Here is a 20,467-nt window from a genome sequence, read left to right on the forward strand (position 1 = left end):
TGCTGAATCCCAATTTCTACAAATCGCAAGCTGCTGTCCGAGTTTTGTTCAAGTGAATTCATACAATACGAAAATTCGTAACATGCATCGATTGCGTAACTTCGCAGTGTAAGATATGAAGATATGAATTACAATACATTTACAATACAACAAATACGGAAGCCGTTTGGCTATATATATTATGTCGCAGAAGAAGTTAACGTGATTTCCACGACAGTATACTATAGGCCCAGAGACGCCTTTTCTCTTCTTCACGTGGTGCCTGTCAGTAAAATCTAGAAGAGAAACTATTTTTGAAGCAGTGTAGCGATTTGGTTTTCATGACTGTCCATATTAAAGCAAACAAAAATGCATGACCCTGATGGTATTAGTGCATCTTGTCCGTCTACATTGTCCGGACAACAAGTTTCCATATTAACGAGATGTAAATGCATGGAAAAATTTGGTCCCCAGAATTAATGAGGCACGACTGTATACGTGACAGAGCATGATGAAACAATTATTAACTAAAATTAACGAATCAACCTTTATACCTTTGATTACAGAGGTTAAAATATCAAAAAACTGTCGGCCGTCCAATAAAAGTCGAATCCAGTTTTTAGATTTTCTTTATCGGCAATGCAGCACTCGAAATATTTAACGACTCGAAAACGCACATCTTTAGCTCGTAAAGTTGGCTTCCCTCAATGTATGTTTTTCAAATAACGTTGCTTGCATTTACAATACAGCAAATACGGAAGCAGTTTGGCTATATTATGTCGCAGAAGCAGTTAACGTTATTTCAACGACAGTACTACGCCCAGAGACGCCATTTCTCCTTTTTAAAAAAATGTGCGCAGATTGTGCAGTCGAACTCGGATATCCGAAATTTTCGGCTACATCGAACACACAGATTACCCCCTCAAAAATCCTGCGCAAGCGCATGAAAAGGTCACGCAGTATACCGAACTCCAGTTTCCCCACTAATCCGATATATCGAACGGCAAGCCGCTCCTTACAAGTGTGCAGCTTCTCCACACGGCGCTCTTCGATCGCTTTTGGCGCGCGCGGACGGAACGGTTATAAGGCCTGCGGCTCCTGACGGCCGCGCTGTGAAAATACGTGACCAAGTGGGTCTTTCCTGCTCCCTTGGCACACCACATTGCAGTCATGTGATGTGTAGTCAACCTAACTATATAAAGCCTAGCAGCGTCCCTCGCCTACGTGATTCGTAGCCTTGGAGCTGTCCAAGGCGTTGCTCAAACCAACTCTGCCTTAACGTTAATAAGCGGGTATTGTGTTTGTAGCGTACGGCTATAGAATAAGGCCCCTTACGCCAGGCAGTGGCTATGGAGTTCTAGTGCCTGATGAAGTCATGATGAAGTGATTTGTCCTGATGAAGGAATTGCCACGCGACAGCGTTAAATGTACGTCCTCTTCGCAGGAAAATGTGGTGTCGGTGACATGTCGAGGAAATCGTGATTGGTTGAGACGGGCGTGACATCAGAGCTGAGCAAGTTTGTCTAAAAAGGAAAACCGATGGCCCAGGTGCCGGAATAGAACCGATGTCCCTTTGGCTTTGTTCTATTTCAAACTTCTATTTTTAGAAATCCTTGAACGAATTCACCGAAACATACGCATATATCGATTTATGGACATATCGCATTCGCGAACCCCTTTGAGTTCGATACGCTCCTACGAGTATAGTTCGATATGCCCGGCTTCGAGTGTATTAAGGAAGTATTTTTATTCTTTTTTTTTTTTTGTAATAGGGGGTCGCAGTTCGCACAAGACAGCACTGATCCTGGAGAGATATATCACGGAGGCCTTAATTTATTGAGCAGTGACCAATGACCTTGGTGCACTACACGCTACACGTCAGTGCACGTTAAAGAACCCCAGGTGGTCGACATTTCTGGAGTCCTCCACTACGCAGTCTCTCATAGCCTGAGTCGCTTTGTAAAGTTAAACCCCACAAAACAAACTTCACTTACAGTGTATATAGTACTGTGCACAAATCTCATCCACTGCTGTTACACCACCGCTGCCATCGCTCTAATTTCTCTTATTCGCTCAACATAACTGGTTCGTCGTTTGACAATGGAGCTCACCTGCCACACATCGATAACGCACGTTTTTTTACAACAAGGGCGATCGGCTGCAGCGACCACTACGACGTTCCGTACTCGCTTCTAGGTTCGAATCCGCTCCGCTCCAACGTTTTGAGTTTTTTAGCTGAAAGCGCTGTACAGTACGGTCCACTGTTAAAGGGAACATGAGGCCGCGTTCCTGCAGCGCTTTATAATGCACTCCCGAGAGAGCCAGCGACAAACGATCGCGCAAGATACATGTGCAGTAAGCACGGCTGACTGATCTTCCCGAACATGCACTTCATTCCGTCCATTCTTGCCAGTGGAAGTTGGCGGCAGCGGTTTGCAAAGTATTTAGGCCACGCGATCTCATGTTCCCTTTAACAGCGGACCGTACTGTACAAGCGGACGTGCAAACTTTACACGATTTTGCTAAGCTCTGAACGTCCGGATTAGTGTTTTCGTATTAAAAAAAAAAAGTTAAACCGCCGCTTTGCAAGCAAGCCGTACGCACACAGAGAACGCAGTCATAACGTGCGCGAACCGCTTTCAAAACAACGAATAAATTCCGTCGACTATGCTTCCAGCATGAGTAAATCCCGCACCCAAGCAGCTGCCGCGCTCGTACAACGTTGCGGGCGACTTTTCAACGCTCGACACAGATAAGCGGGAAAGGATATGCCGCTTTCAAGTGGGAAGCGCTGTCCGGGAGGACAACGCGGAAGAGATACGCCTTTTATAGTGCATGACACGGAGGCTTCAACACGACGCTGCTGACGTCACGCCTACCTGGTGTCATTAATAAGAGTCGGAGAGAGCGTAAACACGCTGACGTCAGGCGCTCAATCCAAGTCGCGCACCGAGCGCGGCGCTTCGGAAAAAAGTAACACCTGTGCCCCTGAAGTCTCCGCTCAGGGCCCCTGCAACAATTCAATGACGGGAGAGAGCTCGCCATTTCGAGAGTGCATCGTCTGACGGGACGCGGCATTCAGCTAGACTCGCATAATTAGTCCCGTACATGAACGACGAGCGGACACAGACGCGGAGACATCCATCAAGCTGCTTACTCCACACGTCCATCAAAGGCGAGACGAAGCGGTCTAGTATAGACGTGGAAAACAAGAAAAAAAAAAAGGAAGGAAATGCATAAAATGAGACCTATAGCGCGACAGACGTCTCACAGACGCGATAAAAAGGACGCTCCCCTCCCTTAAAGCTCGACAGGAAAACGCTTTAATTATGTAACGGACGGACCGCGCTCGCAAGACCACAGGGTAACGTTGGGCGCCAAAAGCAAAGCACCAGGATATATAATGGGCACAGGCCCGCCACCAAGCGGGACCTGCTGCATTACTAACGAGGTTACGATGGCGACAGCCACACTGACCGACGACGAAGGCAGGCGGATGACCATGGTCGTCGCCATGAAAAAAGAAAATAAAAGAGGAGAGAAGAGACGAAGTGCAACACGTCGTTTACGTTCAAGATTCAGAGGCAACCGACGTCGCGTTTCAGCTGACATCACGGGCTGCTGCTGAACGCAAGGTAGCGCGTTCGCATGCCCAGCGGTGCCCCGTGACGTCACGCGTGGAAGGAAAGTGATTAAAACTTGACAATACGGGTTAAAAGCCACGACACGTCTCAAGTGATTTAGCTTTATAACGAGATTTGTTTCATTTGAAGAAAAAAATCGAGAATTTTAGGTTCCAGGCAGAATTCGAACTCACGACTCTGGTTGCTAGCCAGGCTTGATATGATTACTAGGACTCGCGAGGCTCGCAACAAGCGGGGGTTATGTATATCATCTGGTTTTTCACATAAAATGACACCTTACATATCTATGCTATATAAATACGCGAGAAACTATAGAGACAACCACGGGCCAGTATCTCGTCATGCCCTCACTAGAATTCGCATATCCCCAATTTTTTGCATTACTCAGAACAATAACTGGAACGTAGTAGTCCTGTGTGTCGATTTGATAAACGCTGGCTGCGAAAAGAAAGAAAGAGATCCGAGAAACAAAGCGTTACCAAGCATGACATGCGTGCAACAGGAGATATAGGACAAGGATCAATGGACTCGCGTGTTCACAGGGCCCGCGGCCCGTCGAGACGGCACTTCATTATCCTGATCAGTAGACATCGAACACGGCTAAGAAAACGAAAATACCCCGAACCTCCCGTCCCACACGCGGCGTCGCTTCTCAAATGCACCCCCGGACCCTCCCTTCCGCGTCCTCGAGATAGGCTGCAGTGTATACATAGACCGTCAGAACGTATTGATCCCCGCAGGGGCCATGGCGATCGGCCCCCGCCCACTCCCGACGGTAGTGTGTGACCCACTTTGTCGCGAACGACAAGGAGACCCGACGACTGCACTACACGGGCGGACACGACGACGCGCCATCATCTGTCAGCGGCATGCACGGGATGAACTCCCGCCGAGCGCCTTCCATTCACTGCGCCCTAATCCCGCGCCATCGAGTCAACACGGTCACTGCTGTCTGCACTGAAAGCCTCGTCTCTCGCGGGGAAAAAACAGACAACAGGACCGCCCACAAACACAAGATGCACGCACCGCGGCCCAGAGCGGACAACACGGCATGAAGCCGGCCAGCAGACGTCCAAGATTAGCTCCGCTGGTCCTGAAGGCCACTTTGTTATCGACGGGCCTGGACAGGCGTCACTTGACCGCGTTCGTAAACGACTCCTGTTCTAAGCACATCTCCCAGCTTCGAAAGCGCCTACGCAATTCGCCACTCAAAAGCACTCCTTGGGGAGCAAGATGGCGATGTCACATCGATGTGTTCCGTATACGTCTCTAACGCTCCCAGCAGAGCGCAAAACCAGTAGCAACCGTTTTCAGCCACGGCACAATGGTGTCCGCTGGCGACACTACCGCAGTCCAACGCTGAACAATGCGCGCAAATCATCTGTCAAAAACCAAACATGCCCTGCAGACATGGAAGGAGCTGCTGGATCCGGGCCGCGTTGTGAACCTTACGTGGTACCGAGGGCAACGAAAAAACATCGTGTTCCACGCCAACGGAGAGTCATCCGGCGTGAGTCACGTGTGGTGCAGCGGCTCCCGCGTGACATGATTTTGAACAAGCCGGCCGCTGCGTATACGTGGTACCAGCTGCTGGAGAACATGTATACAACAGGCATCTTCGCATACTCCGGGTAGGGAGGGAGACAAACGGAACCAAACGCACCCCGTGCAGTTTACGGCGGGCAGCCTAAATTAGATCAGCGACTTGACGTATCCCATGAGTGGAACGCGCTTCCAACAACTAGAGGCGCAGCACCGCCCGCTACCAAATATTTAACGACCACTCCGTAACTTCCCCTCGCTCGCCTGCCTTCCGTCTCTGTGTTCCGTCCGCACGCGCCGCAACCCCTCACTGAACGGCCGAGCCTTCTTTGCATTCTTCGAAGGGGTCTGTCTGCTCGCGTGCCTGGGTCATCTCCATTACTTGCGTGCGGCGATACACTCATCGAAATCGCCACGCACTATCCCCACGTGACAGAAAGTAGGCCACTGTTAAGGCTTTGCTGGATAACCAAATAAAAAGCTAAAGATCAGACAAGATTACAGGCTGAAGAATTTCAACGCATCTGACTTATTTGGTTATACTCACGTATTAGAAACTGAGCCTGTTTTCTATTAAGCCGAGTGATACACACGACGTGGAAGACTGCCTATAGTTCGCAACTGTTTTCTTTTTTCACTATTTATTTCTATCTATACTGTAGTCCGCGGTATCGACTGCTGGAGGCCGGGCGGACAGCTGGTTCAAAGCATTGCAATGTAATCCAGTAGTTATTGCCTGCGGCATCCACCCATCCTTCTTGTGGACCTGCTCCTTCCAATTGCTCCGTCCTCGACTTCCTCTATGGCGCATGATTTCGATAGCCGCGACCAAGCAAGTTTTCACACGGCTCACATGCAGTGAGGGCCACTTATCCATTCACCTTAAAAGAAACACGAATCCGTACCCGTCAATATGTTGCAACCCTGCGACATGCGGTGGTCGCGCACCACGCTTGCATTGGTCTACGGGCGATTTGCAGGGCATTACAAATAGTCTAACCAAGCGCTACGTGCACCAACAATGGCCTCGGCGGTAACGTCGTGAAATGGTTTATAGTTTGTGGGGTCTAACGTCCCCAGCCGACTCAGGCTGTGAAGGATGCCAGTGTGGGGGCTCCGAACAATTTACATCCCCTTGGGTGCTTTGTGTACTGACTGACGTCGCAAAGTACACTCGCGGCTGGGTTCGAGCCCGGGTCCCCTCAGTAGGCACCAGAACCACTGAGTTGCAGCGGCGCCGGGACTGAATTGTTCTCTACGTGCGAATTTACGTACTAGTACTATTAGTATATAAGTTTTCTCTCGCCGACAGAATAATCTCGATTAACTATCACTGGGCTCCCTAAACACACCCAACTACCTTCCCCCGAACGCGCTACTGACTTGGCTCCACTGCAGGATCTCGTACACATCAAAGTTTGTTCTAGTAACGTTGGTACACATCACATTTGCTTCGAAAATACGTTAAGTTCTGACTGACTGAATGCATGAAAGTACTGTCGTTTCGTCAGTGCTTTCATTTTTTTGGTCGGTGTTTTGCCTCTCCTTCATGTACCCATCTCCGACCAGATGGGTTTCCGCCCTGGACTTCGAAGACGTTCGTAGTCACCTGGCCGGACCTGGCCCCACCCCTGGCCACAGCACAGGAGGTGCTATCCGGCACACGTCTCCGCTAAGCAAAATCTCTCTAAATACGGATGACGTGACAATACACAAATACAATATCCCATGCAAATCTACCGAACACTGCGTACGAAGGAAAACATGTTAGGAGTCAGAGGGAGAGCCAGAAATGAAAGGACAACGGCGAAGATGTAAGGTAAGACCAAAAGTCGAAGCCACAAAGAAAGAAAGAAAGAAAGAAAGAAAGAAAGAAAGAAAGAAAGAAAGAAAGAAAGAAAGAAAGAAAGAAAGAAAGAAAGAAAGAAAGAAAGAAAGAAAGAAAGAAAGAAAGAAAGAAAGAAAGAAAGACTCCACGCTGTGGGCGCCGCCCATCAGGCCTGCGTCGCGTCGGCGGCCTCGGCAGCAGTCAATTTGGAGGAGCGCTCTTTTCCCGACACAGGGAGACCCCCGCCCTCTCAGTGATGGGGGAGGCGCGGATTTTGGGGCCGAAGGGTGAATCCGGCGGCGGCGGACGAACAAGGCTGCCGACGCCGCCGGCACAGAAGAGGGCTCTCCCGACGCCGCCGCCGGGAGCTGCTGCTGCATATATGCTCCGCGCGGGCGCCATACCGTGAAGGCCCGCGTATAAGCCGACACATATACCACGCTTGTTTCTGTTTTGTTACGTTCTCGAACACGGGATTGGGAACGCATGTTTCGTTTAACTGGGGGGCCTCGCACCTGAAGTGACCGCCTCAGCAATGGCTCAATGGTTCGCCGCATAGCCTGCGACGCGTTCTGGACAACAAACGTGTCGATCTTCGGGAAATGCGGCCAAATAAGGCTCCTTGCTTCCAGTTTATCCGGGACACCGATCAAGGGGGAGGGGATTTGCCAACGAGGGTTTGGAACTGCGCCAGCTTGATGAGATGAAGCAAACATTTATGCAAAAAACCCAAAGTGCGCGACAAAGAGGGGGGATGGGGGGGGGGGGGGGGGTAGGATTGCAGCGCAAATTATTTAGAAACAGTGGGGAGTGGTGTCCAGTTCCAGCACAATAATTTTAGATGTGATCAACTAGTTTTAAGGGTTGTTCGTAGCAGTAGCAAAGGAAAGGGCTTCTGGGCCTATCAAAATGGAGCCACTACATGACTATGCTACTACCCTCCTGTGGCCAACGACGGCATAAAAGGGTAGTAGCACACTCTTGTTGTGCGCGTCACCCTGATTGGCCAAGATCGTCCCTACCTTTTCGCAATGCTATAAATAGCTTATTAAACGAAGTTATACAGGGCGAAGCGGTTTCAGTTAACCCGCGTTACGACGATTCCCACATAGCCTCAGGGGATGCGGAGAACGCGCGATCGTTTGCGGTGCTCGGTGACGGCGGCGAAGGAGAAAGTCCTCCACCGCAAAGGAGGGGGTGGGCACTGACTGACTGCTCTCGGCCCCCGGCCAAAATTAGCCGCGCGCTCCGCCGATGTTTGGGAAAAGGCTCGTTTCCCGCGTCGCGCGTACAGAGCGGCTACGGCACGTACAGCGCGACTACGACGCGTGCGTTTCCAAGCGATTCAAGGCATCTAATGCACGCCCGATGACACGCCCTCGGCAAGCTCAGGGAGGGAGCGTAATGATCGGCAAAGAACGACGACGACGATGCTGATAGCAGTGATGCGATAAATGCAATGTCTACCGCGCGACGATACCGTGACAGGCTCAGCACACGTGTGCTCAAACTGACGCTTCAAGTAACAAGTCCCAGTGAAATCAAGAAAGGAAAGGCGGGGTGGAGGAAAATGCTGCCGAAATTTTGCCAGGGCGGTAGTCCAGTGGAAAAGGGTGCAACGATCTTAATTACAAAGGAAAAATTAAGCCATCACTACTTATTACCTTAATTTATTGTGCTTAAATCGTTTTTGACGACAGAACTGTTAGGTTTGTCATGCATCAAGGTGCGGCCAAACTTCATTCAGCAGTGCAGCTCTTAAGTCTTCGCAAACCGGTAACCATTTCTAGCGGTGGCATATGCCTTTGCTCGCCCATAGTTCACAGCACTGTGCAAAGCCGATCACAGTATCACGCGAGTTTTTAGGAAGACATTAGCAGGGCTGCGGAGAATGTCTTCAAAATCACATACAAGCATCCTGACCACCACCTCTGCCGGACATCGAGCAGTCTTGTGGTGCAACAGGTAATCTAGGAGTGTTTTACCTCATTAGTTTTCACAAATCCCGCAAGCGCTTCTTTTTGAGAATTTTCGGCGTACCTGAGGGAGCCCATGGAGAAACACGATCGCATCCCGAAATCAGACATCTTGAACACGACTCCTTCCATACGCTGGAAGGGTTTTGTGCAATAGCTTTATTTTGCACGACACGTATTTTGGGCGGAGTCATCTCGATGTTCCACTAATTTTTCCGCCAGTGAACTCCCGGAAATCACATGGCAGCCTGTACAGAGGCACTACCGAGAACCCAACTCACAAAATAAGCACGTCTTGAACATGACTTTTCCTAGACGTTTTAATACATTAAGAGCGTAATGGCTTTCCGATGCAATGAGAACGGAGGATGAATGCATTAGAGAGAAGGACGGAAAAAGGCTGATGTAAGATGACTTAAGACGGGATATAACTAAATGAAATCACAGCATTTTGCAATACGGTTCTATAACGTGGACAGTCACCCATCACGGAAGCCAAGTGCGAGCCCGTGTAAAAGCGCGATCGGAGCTCGGATCTCGAAGTTGTCGCTGGAAATCATGGAAATGCACGCCCAATAGCGACTGCTGAAGTGGCGACGGCATCCGAAAAAGCACAGAAGCTGTTGGGAGTCGTCCAAGTAGCGTGCTCCAGCGCCTTCCTTTCACGCTTGGTTGAGAAAAAGGAATGCCGCCGAGGACGACGGCGAGCGAGCGCGAAGGCTGCAAAGTATGCTCCGTCTACGACATGATTTGCGACGGCGCATCCGGAAGCCTCATTTTCGCGGCTTGCGAGGCAGCGCGGCCAGGAAAAGATGTCTGTATAGAGAGAGACACGTACACTCACATACAGAGCACGCAACCACGCGCAAACTCCATCCAACACCAAACGCATCTTCGTCCGCGACGCAAGCGTACAGTACTATAACATCATGCAAACCTAAAATAGCGCGCGCGTGAAACGGAGCGCAGGTTTGGGCGTTTCGTTTTCAATAATCTACACGACGGCGCCCTCGATACCTACAAAATTGCAAATGTATTATAATCGTCGCACATATAAGTTGCCCAGCATAGAAATGCTGGCCGCATACCTCTTTCCATTAGGAGTCTGTCATCGCTCTCCGCGATGTCTGCCCAATGCAAATGTGTTTTTTTTTCTCTCTCTCTCTCTCTGTCTGTTTGTCTAGCAAACTAGGCACGCCCAACAGAGCGGAGACAGAATAACATGTTTGCGCTCCCCCCCCCCCCCCCCCCCCCCTCCTCTTCTACGTTGATAAGCGCAGGACACTATGCATAGACAGCGTTGCGTACGCAATGCTGTGCACACTCATGTTTGCATTCATCTCGCAAAGTGCTCGCGAATCTCGGCGACCGGCGCGCGGTTTCCTTCGCTATATCGATTGTGTTCGTTTTCGTCGTCAAGGGAAGGAGGAAAAAGCCTATTGTTCACACACGACTTCCTAGAACAGAACGCGAAGTCTTTTTTTGCTTATGGGAACGGCTCGGTCGTTCCTCTATAGGCTTGTCTTCTGTGCAGCCAAGAACAGCAGCCCAGCAACTTTACACCACGTGCTGAACAGTTGCACACCTGACGCCGCCACGCCAAAGCCGGCGTCGCGCGCGTCCATTGTGTATACTCGAGCAAGCGCGTTTTCAAGTTACGGTCTATTGTGTTCGTTTGCGACGCTCTGTCAGTCGTTGACACCGCGCATACCCCCTAGAATAAATTTGCTTGAATCATGAAAAAGGTACTTTCTTGACAGGGGTGAATCGGCGGAGTCGGTCAGTCGAATAATAAACATGCATATGCATACCGAGCCTTCACCGCAGTTTCTTCAAAGATGCTTCACGATGCAACTGTAGAAGGGCGTTCAGGTGCGGAAACGCACGGGATTACTTTCACCACTCTCAAGAATTGCCTTTCGTAAAAGTAGCACGTCTACCCCATCCACCGATCCCGCTAGAAGTGACGTCACGACACATGCGGTAGGTGTGGTGCGGTGAAGCCAATGTCGTAAAGACGAAGCACGGCACGGTCGGATTTCGCACTTCGCACGCAAATACCGAGGCCTGCAAAATCCTTCCGTCAATAAATGCGCTCGTTAACACGTCTGTCCTTGCACGCACTATGTAAGATTACCGGTAGATTTGAGACGGGCCGGCGCGCGAGGTTCAGGCACCGAAGGCCCAACAGGCCTTGCAGCGAAAGAGAAACAAACATGCAGTTCGCTTGGCCGCACCGATAGCGCGTTCAGGACAAGGTGTGATGTAGACACTCACCAATCAAGTTGAGCAGCAGCAGATCGGCGAACAGCAGCGTTAGAGACCGGAGATGCATGTCCTCATCATGCCGCAGCCGGGCCGCGGCGGGCTCGACTCCTTTCCATAGCGCGCGCGCCGCGGCGGCCGCCAAAATGGTTGCCGCCTCCCATAGTCATGCGATGTCCTCAGTGGTGAAACTGGATAACTCCCCACATCTAGAGAATCACATAGTTTTCAAAGGTTTTAGTGGTCCTAGTCTGCAAACTGTGACGCTGTAAAAGACGCAAAACATTCGCAATTTGCTTCTTATACAAGTTGGCTTGTCATCTGTTAACAAAATTTTCTTAATTTGCAAAAGCATTTTTACATTAACGAGAGAGATAACTATACTTTCAGTTAACAGATGCCGCAACAACAAATAAAAGTTTATGAAAGATTGTAACTATAGTGTAATTGTAACATACTATAAATAATTGGGCGCTAGCTTTGTGTAATTCTTGAAAAATGCATAGAAGTTTTCTCGCGACGCCCTAAACTAACGGGGAGCTTACTATGTTTTATAACAAGCCACTACTGCTTTGCATTGCAGGGAAAATGTGTTCTTAGAGCGTCTTCTTGGTTCAAAGCCTTCGTGAGAACTGCAGCGCAGCAACAGGTGATGATGAAGCCGGTCGATCCGCTAAGGGCACAGCAAAGGTAATCCAAGGCCGTTCGTATGAGGAGGTATCACTAGTTTCACCACTTTGAAATTTTTACACTATGAATCCCTCCTGTGTGGTGGCTCCGCCTGCCGATAAGTGTTCTATGCGCCGGCGCGGGCCATTTGAGTGGCGGTCGTCGGCGCGCCTATGCGGTGATAGGATCGACCTGTGCGCGTGCTGCTGACTTTGACGACCAATTTAATTCAGAGCACGCAGTTTCCTCCCGGCGCCCCGCCCAGCGCATTCAGCAACTTCGTTGTAGCACGTCGATCGGACGCGTCACATGCATCTATTCCCCTCTACGTGGACCCGGTAGCCGCGAGCAGTCCCTAGGGTCATAAATAAAAAAAAGAAAGAAATTAGGGCGGGGCATAGCTAGTCGCGATGACGGGCGGTAATTTTCGAGCAACTTTCGTTGTTCGCAACGCTGGCAGCTTTATAAGCATGCTACACACGTTTGCAGCAATTTTCGCCGAGGAAAACGGATAAGTCCTCCAAAGCTGGTAGTTTGACACTCAAATTCTTCTCCAGTATACAAGGCCATGTATAGCAACAACAGTGTACTAAGGTGTTTAAAAAGGACTTCAGTTCTCCACTAATGGTGTAACAATTTTTACTCTAGATGGCTAAATGCTCACTACTGAAAAGAAAAATGAGAGTAAAAACAAGAGAGCGAAGCCATAAGGAGCAGGGTCATCAAGGGATGGGTGTTCACAGACATGCCCAAATTTTGAATAACGCGAGGAGATGCAATGACTCCATTAATCCATGATAATGTGCTCACAACTGGAGGAAATTAGTAAGGCCTACTAGGGCGTAGCTCATAACCCTGATAGCAAAAGGTGTACTTTTGCTTGTTTGGATTAGTTGGTTTATATGTGCAGCATATTCGAATGCTTCTAGAAAGGGGGCAGAGGCGGCATATAAAAATGACAGGACTGCTGCACTCACAATGGAGTTTATTGAGGTTGGATCCCGCCAGCACAGATTCCAACGGTGGGTTGTTGGCTTTTTCTTGAGGTGCACATGTAACACGGCTAAGCCGTCTTACAAAAAAATGACCGGCATGTGCGAACAGTAACCCCAGTGGTAAGTGGCACCAGTCCTGTTCTTTTCGTGTGCCTTCTTTTGACTTGTACCCGTTATCGCCATCTTTAAAATATTACCACACCACTGCTTGTGAACCAGGAAACCAGACAGGATCCATGTAAGTGTTTAATAGCCAAAAAGAGACAAAGTGCCGGGCATGTGCTGTTGTGGTGTAGAGAGACAAGGCGTTGTCACTCATCCATGCGTTCTTCTGTAGCCACGGCAACTACTGGATCAGAGGGTCCCTTGTCTTCTGGTTGAGCAGCTGGACGTGTGTCCTCATCAGGGGGTGGTGCTCGACGGTCCTCTTCACCCTCGATGGAGGCCAGCTATGAGAAAGTCAAGGATATACCTAAACACTGCTCTCATTTTGTGTACTGACCATATCTCTTTACACGTCGTCATGAAATGTCCAACTTGCACAGGCAACTAACTGTTAGCAGACTTGGGGGAATGTCCCATCCAGAGATGTGAATGGCCTTCACCAAGTGACAAGAGGGTGCTAAGGCCACTCCCTGTTGCTGCTCTCTGATTTCTGGTTTGCTCCATGACACAAGTGTGTAGCACAAAAGGACGAAGGACACAGAAAAGGTACACAACACAGGCGCTAACTTCCAGCTGAAAGAAACTAAGGCGACCAAGGTGAAACATGACTAGTAAAGACTAACAGGCGCATGCGTCCAGAAAAACCGGTGACAAAAGAACAGACGAAAAACCACTCAGTGATTAACGCTCCTTAAGAATGCCAGCTCACGTTTGGACAGGGAGATAGATGGCTTGATGACACATTTATCATCCAAAGCAGCGATCTGTGCAGCTTCTGTAATCTCATGGGTTAAGTGATCTCGGTGTTTAGCCACAATCGAGAACTTGTCCAAAAACGGTAAACAACCGCACGCACCCCTTAAAGGGACAGAACACTGTCTAAAATATGTTATGAGATTATGGTGGAGAGGAAAAGACGTTTCTTCATATAGTACACATTGAGCACTACAATATCGAAGAAAAGAGGCTTTATAATTTTAATTTGGCATTGAAGATCACATAAAAACAACAAAGGCGCTATCTGGTGGAGAAACCCTATAACTTTCGGTGTAGTCCCCCCATGTGACTACATGTCAGCAAAATATCGCCGCTTATCGCAAGTGCACACTTCTTTTTTCTTCTAGGAGTGCTTGTCATAATTCATTATATCTTGCGCTCTCTCCACTGCGTTTTTAAATAAAAATCACCCCTCCTTTCGCACCGTGAAAGGCATGCTTTCAGGTATTGCCACTAGATGGCGCCACAGCGTTTGGAATTCCGTGAATGAAACGATGATAGTACCCAGTAAAACTTTCGTCGACGAGGCGTACGTTATTGTGCTGTAACAGCTTTGAGTGTGAAACTGAAAAGGGCGTTACTCTAAGCAAAAAAATGTCGAATTACTGCCTGGCGAGTGAAATTTAAGTACGCCTTTTTCGTCGACCACCAGACGTCATCGCGGTCGCTGCTCATGGTTTCCAGCATCGGACTACATAAAAACGGGTGCATGCTCTGATCGAAAAATTCTCGTAAAAATTCTCTACAGCGTTTCTACCAAAACCGTTATGGAATCAAACATTTTAGACATCAATCTTCTTATTGCGACAAAAAAAAATTTGAGACCTAAATTCCAGATTACTGCCAGTAAATGTATTCATGTTATTCTTGTGTTCCCGAAGCCTTTCATTCACGAAAACCCGGAGTGACCAACGTACTGCTTACCACAAGAAAGTGGGACGTTGTAAACAATGCCCTCGGAACATATGACAAATTTTGTTCGGTGCTTAGTGGTGCATTGCAGCTTATGGGGATGTTTATCAGTGAGCAAGGTTTTTTTTTGCATAGAACACTGAGTTTCTGAAGACTGAAAAGCCCCCCATGAGATACGGATGAGACATGAATCACCGTTAGACTCGCCCAAGTTTCCACCCTTCTGAGCTGCCTTTGAAGGAAGAGCCAAGTATGTCCCGTGTGCTGTTAGTAAATATATTGGCTGGTACAACTGCAGCTCAATGTTTCGGACAAGCAACATTAACCCTTTCCTGTTGCACTCACCACGTATGAAAAAGCTGCCTGAACATTCCGTGAAAAGAAGAAAGCCAAAATACTTTATTTTTAAGTGTGAGACATCCACTGGTGAATTTCTGCAGACATTTACACTCGGAATCAAAACTTTATGAAGCAAGCAAGCAGCGATGCAACAAAGGTGATTTTCCTCCCAGAGTCCAGTATGTAACTAAAATCAAATTGTGCAACCCACACTTCAGTGTGAGAGCACGGCGGACTGCCTGTCGTTCTCAGGATGCGTTAGCAAGGCTACGAAAAAACGGCCCTTTCCAGTGAGTCGTGCGCCCTGTAAACTTTTGACACTGTGTGTACACAATTGCATAAAAAGTGCCAAAAGGATTGTAAAATGCCAACGTGTATCTGGCATGTGAAGGAGACGAGCAATTAGGCATGATCAGCTATTCACTTTGTTCGAACAGATAATGTGACAAGCATTGAGTCAAATTATACAAAAAGCTCTATGTCAAAGTGGTTGCTGCCAAGTTGTTTCAATAAACACTATTAACCACGCTTGCTACTTATATCACAACAGACATGTTATTCTGGTATCAAGTTTTCTCTCTACAGTGGTGCACACAACATTAGAATACATGGATTCTTTCAGGGTATCCGCCGACAAATGCTGAAGTATTAGAATTGTAGTCGAGGGTTCGACGGCATACCGTCTGGTCAGGAATCATGGTTTGTTGATCGATTCACTGGTCACTGACCATGGTCAATTTTAAAACAAATGACGTTTCGGGAGCGCTACGGCTCCCTTGTTCACAATGGATTGTGAACAAGGGAGCCGTAACGCTCCCGAAACGTCATTTGTTTTAAAATTGACCATGGTCAGTGACCAGTGAATCGATCAACAAAGTATTAGAATTGAATTTCTTCTCCCATGTTGTTTTGGTTTAAGTCTGATCAACTGAATGACCGCTCTGATAAAGAAAGGGGCCCTGAAATGGTACTTGTGGTAATATTCTAAAGCAAGCAATCCATAGAGGTCGTCTTTGAGTATTCCGAGTCAAATTAGGAAGCTGTATGTGGAGCCCATACTTTAAACATAATATTAAAAAAACTGCTCCTAGCGACCACTCGCAATCGATTAGGAAGACGCATCCAGGTGTGCAAACCTCCCTAAAGATGTCATTGGGCCTTGCTGGCTCTTAATTAACACAGGCAGGACGGGGCACAGTCACGATTTGTTCTTTATTGCGCGATGGCGTGCACTGAGTTGAGAAGGTGAGGAGCATGACTTTCTATCGCTGATATGATTGGTGCTAATGAAGCTAGTTTAAACGATTTCTGCGTTGCGGAGAGGACCGATGGGATACTTATTGCTCGTGCATGTTTTCTAGTTTTGGTAAATAGCTTTTCATGGGCCCTTTAGCTGTTGTAGTAAACAAACTATACACAAGCTACAATTATGCAGTTGTTTTTTTATGACTCATGTGACTTCAACACTCCTTACACATCACACCCGTCACTCAGATGTTCACTCGGAACATCACTATGAAAAAAGTGAATAAGTTAGGCCGCAGGAGATGTATGCTAATGTCTAATGCACGATTTTAAGAAATGAAGAGCGCAGGCAATGCTTTCATGTCCACAGCCTGAACATAAAAAAAATTACTGGACTGTGCTTAAAGGACTACAGACGCCAAACTTTGGGGGCATTTTTCATTTGCTAATGATGCGCAAGTCATTCCCATATATCGATCCACACGCAGTTTTTGCCTACGACCGCTAGATAACGTATAAATGAATTTTCTTTTCTCACCAGTTTCAGTATCGACAGCCGAGAAATGGCTGTGGCGTCACAATCATGCCTTGATGCGCGGCATAAGAAAACAGCGATATAGTCGTTCATTCTTCACTTGTGATTCCTGTTCTTGAGGCAGGCTGGCTTTATCATTGTAGTAAACTCTAATGACACAGCAATGATTATATCACTGTAATTTCACCCCTCGCTTAACTTAAACTTGACCGTGACATCACAGCCATCGCTCAACTGTTGAAACCGAAACAGGTGACAAAAGAAATTCAATGACAAATTATTAAGCAGTCGTAGACAAATGTGACGTGCTGATCCATGTACAGTAATGTCCTAGGCATCATTACAAATGATAAAACACGAACCCAAAAATTTGGTGTCTATAGTCCTTTAATTTTTCAACTACTTTTTCTTGCGTCATTTGGAAGCTCCATCCCCAAATTCATGAATAGCTGGCTGTTGAGCTGAGAAATACAACAGAATCATTTAAGACTTAATTTTTCCACATGCTAGTCTTGTTTTCTCAGTGGTAGTCCGCGTCTGCAAACACTGACATCGTGGTCACGACATTATGATGACTAGAGGGAGAGGTGGCATCTTAGGCTTGGGCGAGTTGACGCAGGCATTCAGGACACGGCAGCGCTGCTGTCGGCAGTTAGATCGCCCCGCAGGCAAGACGCACTGTCTCGCAAAATCGGTCAGCCCTCAATGCACCGTTTTACACGCTCGTATTGACACCATCTCAGTACTTTTTTTACATGCAATACGAGCTTATTTTGAGATCTTTGTTTGCTGTGCAAACTATACTGTGAGAAACAAATTGCAGGCGTAACCTGGGTGCATCAAGAGCACAGCTCATGCAACGGGAACAACCTGATCAGCTAAAGTATATGACAGCCACTTATGAAGAAACCTTGCACGCATTTTGTTTTCTTTCATTTCTTATAATTCTTTTTTCAGTGGGTCACGAATCAATACACCAATGGACAGAGTCTTCTGCTCACTAAAACGCTTGTAGCTCACTGAAAATAGGTGCATAGCGTCGCAGGATACTGCAATAATACAAGATATAAAAAAATCGATTTACACTAAAGTATTTGAAGTTTTCTCGAGCACAAGCTATTGTTGTCTGGCGTGCAAATGCTAAATGTGACTATTTCCAGCGTTAACACTTTTATACCAGTACTCAGTTGGTACTTGAGTCTTCCAAGCCAATTTGTCTAGTGCAGCGAATCGTCACTTACTTTCCTTTTGTTCACCAGGATTTCATCACTGGGCATCTTTGACTTTCTTTTTTTGAGATAGTCATTTGGACAAATAAGTTGTTGCATTCGGAAAAAAACATGGGTGCAGCGTCATCGTTGAGGTAAGGCTGGCCACAGGGAATCTTCTAGCCCCTCTGCATTCACAATGTGGCTGTAAGCCTGTACGACGAACCTTTCATCAAAATGAAGTTCACAAAGCTCTGACGTTTTTTCCAAGGGCTTGCCCATGAGAGGAATCACTATCAGTTAGAGGTACGCAAGTGCCAAAACTAATTCTCAGCCAGAGACCGACCCGGGCCCTACGCTACAGACCTATACTACAGGCTGCACACAGATCACACACCATGGCCTTCACCTGCGGCAGGTAAATTATAATACAATACAATATTCTTATGTTGGCGATGGTCGCTCAATATATAGGCGAACAATGCTGGGGCCTTCAATATATTATTGCTCATTAATTATGTGCAACAAACTTTTTCAATTTTTTAACTGGAGTTGATCTCAGCGTATAATATACGAGTCATTTGTTACTTTGGTACAGAAACAATGAACAAATTTGTCTTCCGTCATGTGACGACGACAGCACCTCAGAGCGGTTCGGAAAGTAAGAAATAAGTAAACTGTTTTCATTTCATACTGAGCCCCCTCTACAGTATAGGACATCTAAGGCATGGGCTGATTCCTGGTTTCTATTTGCTCCTTTCATTGCTTTAGAACCGTTTCACTCGATATTTCGAAAGAGAGTCTGCTATGACAGAGAGAGGGAACTCAAAGGAATGCTATCCGACTACCAACTAAAGATGTTTCGAAAAACTCGAGCTAAACTTTAATTCAGATTTCAATGAGCTGAGAATTATATAATAAGTGTAGCATGCAACTTTCTTTTCAGCTCGTGTCTAAACAAGGCACCTGATATGCGTAGGGCTAAAACAACACAAAGATCCAGCGTAGCTTTTCTATTTCTCCCTTTAAAGTGAGTGTGAATGCACATTGTACCGGGCAAGAACAAAAAACAACATTCAATTAAAATTAAGTGAAACATTACGTAACGCAGGGAACTACATAATGTTGAGGGATGCCATGTTTATAGCCACACAAATATTTGCGCACTTCCTGAATCAGGAGCTGTCTTTTGATGGCTCAAATGTCTTCCAGGCTTGAACCCCCCTCATAAGGTGTAGCTAGATCAACAGATGGACTGATAGCTGGACTGGTAACTGGACGAATAGCTGTTCCAGCAACTGGGCCGACGAATTTAATTCTGGGTGGATCAGTAGTTGAACCAGTAGTTGGAACGACAGTGGGAACAGTAGGTGGAGCATATGCTGGACGCCAGGGGAATATCACCATGGCTAAAGGTGACCAGACGAGAGGTAAACCAAGAGAAAGAACAGTCAGCAAAAGAAAGGATACGTAGGGGGCGACACGGTCATCATCGTAAATGGTGAAGTCCTGGTTCTTTCCCACAATGGCAATGGAAACATTCTTCGTCGACAGCTCCACTTCGTTGGGCAGGCAGTCACGGAGCGCCCGAAGGCCGTGCTTCACCAGCTCCTCAAGGTCGCCTGCATGGGAAGCACATGCCTGATTGCACTTCTCACATCTAAGATATCAATGGCATTCATTTGTTCCAAACAGAGAACAGGGCTTCTTCACTCTCAGCATTTGCGGCTCTGACCTTATCTGCACCTGACTCATTATGGACTGCTTATGAACTGCTCTAACCAGATGCTTTATTGAAGTAACTGTAGGAGTTCCATGACACGAGCTTTTTCAGCCATATGTAACCACAGTAATGGGAGCTTTTTCCATTTTACACAGTATCGAAATGTGGCTACCACAGCCTTTGTGAAACAGAACTACTCTTCTAGAAAAATACAGTGAAGCATGTTTACAGAGTGACTCCATGTTTTCAAGCACTCCACCGAGTTAAAAAGAAAGCAAATTGGAATGAAATTGGAAGGAATTTGCTGTTTGTCACAAATGCTTGAAACAATAGCTGTTACTACGCCCAAACTAAAAGCAAGTACCAGTAATATGCTTTGCGGCAATAGCAGAATGCTGAACACAGAGCCCTAATAAGCCCAAAATGACCACTGGTCACTATGACTGCGTAAAACGAGATTCAGTGATTTAGAGACTGCAATCAGCGGTGCTGAATGCCATCTTACTGTACCATCGTGCAGCAGCCTCCTGCACAGAGGAGGCAATGGTGCAAGAAACTAGTTTACACCGCTACACACAGAGGACGCCACAAATCCATGCTGTGATCCGAAGTGCCATTGCCCTTTGCTCCTTGTGTTTTCTTCATGCTACACCAACACCTACGAT

The 20,467-nt window shown here is 47.3% G+C and overlaps 1 protein-coding gene across 2 annotated transcripts in view; it reads right to left on the bottom strand.

Moving 5' to 3' along the window:
* The window catches only part of LOC146173296 (protein kinase C-binding protein NELL2-like), an 89,744-nt gene extending 78,334 nt beyond the window's left edge, over positions 1-11,410 (bottom strand). Inside the window, exon 1 of one of the 2 annotated variants that reach the window (XM_084584136.1) lies at positions 11,247-11,410. The gene's annotated coding sequence lies outside the window, so the exon portion shown is untranslated. The remainder of the gene's footprint in view (positions 1-11,246) is intronic. The other variant, XM_084584137.1, reaches the window with a different exon arrangement.
* Between the last annotated feature and the right edge of the window lie 9,057 nt (positions 11,411-20,467).

This window comes from Amblyomma maculatum, chromosome 11 (genome assembly GCF_055883805.1).
Source record: "Amblyomma maculatum isolate TAMU_Amacu chromosome 11, ASM5588380v1, whole genome shotgun sequence".
NCBI lineage: Eukaryota > Metazoa > Arthropoda > Arachnida > Ixodida > Ixodidae > Amblyomma > Amblyomma maculatum.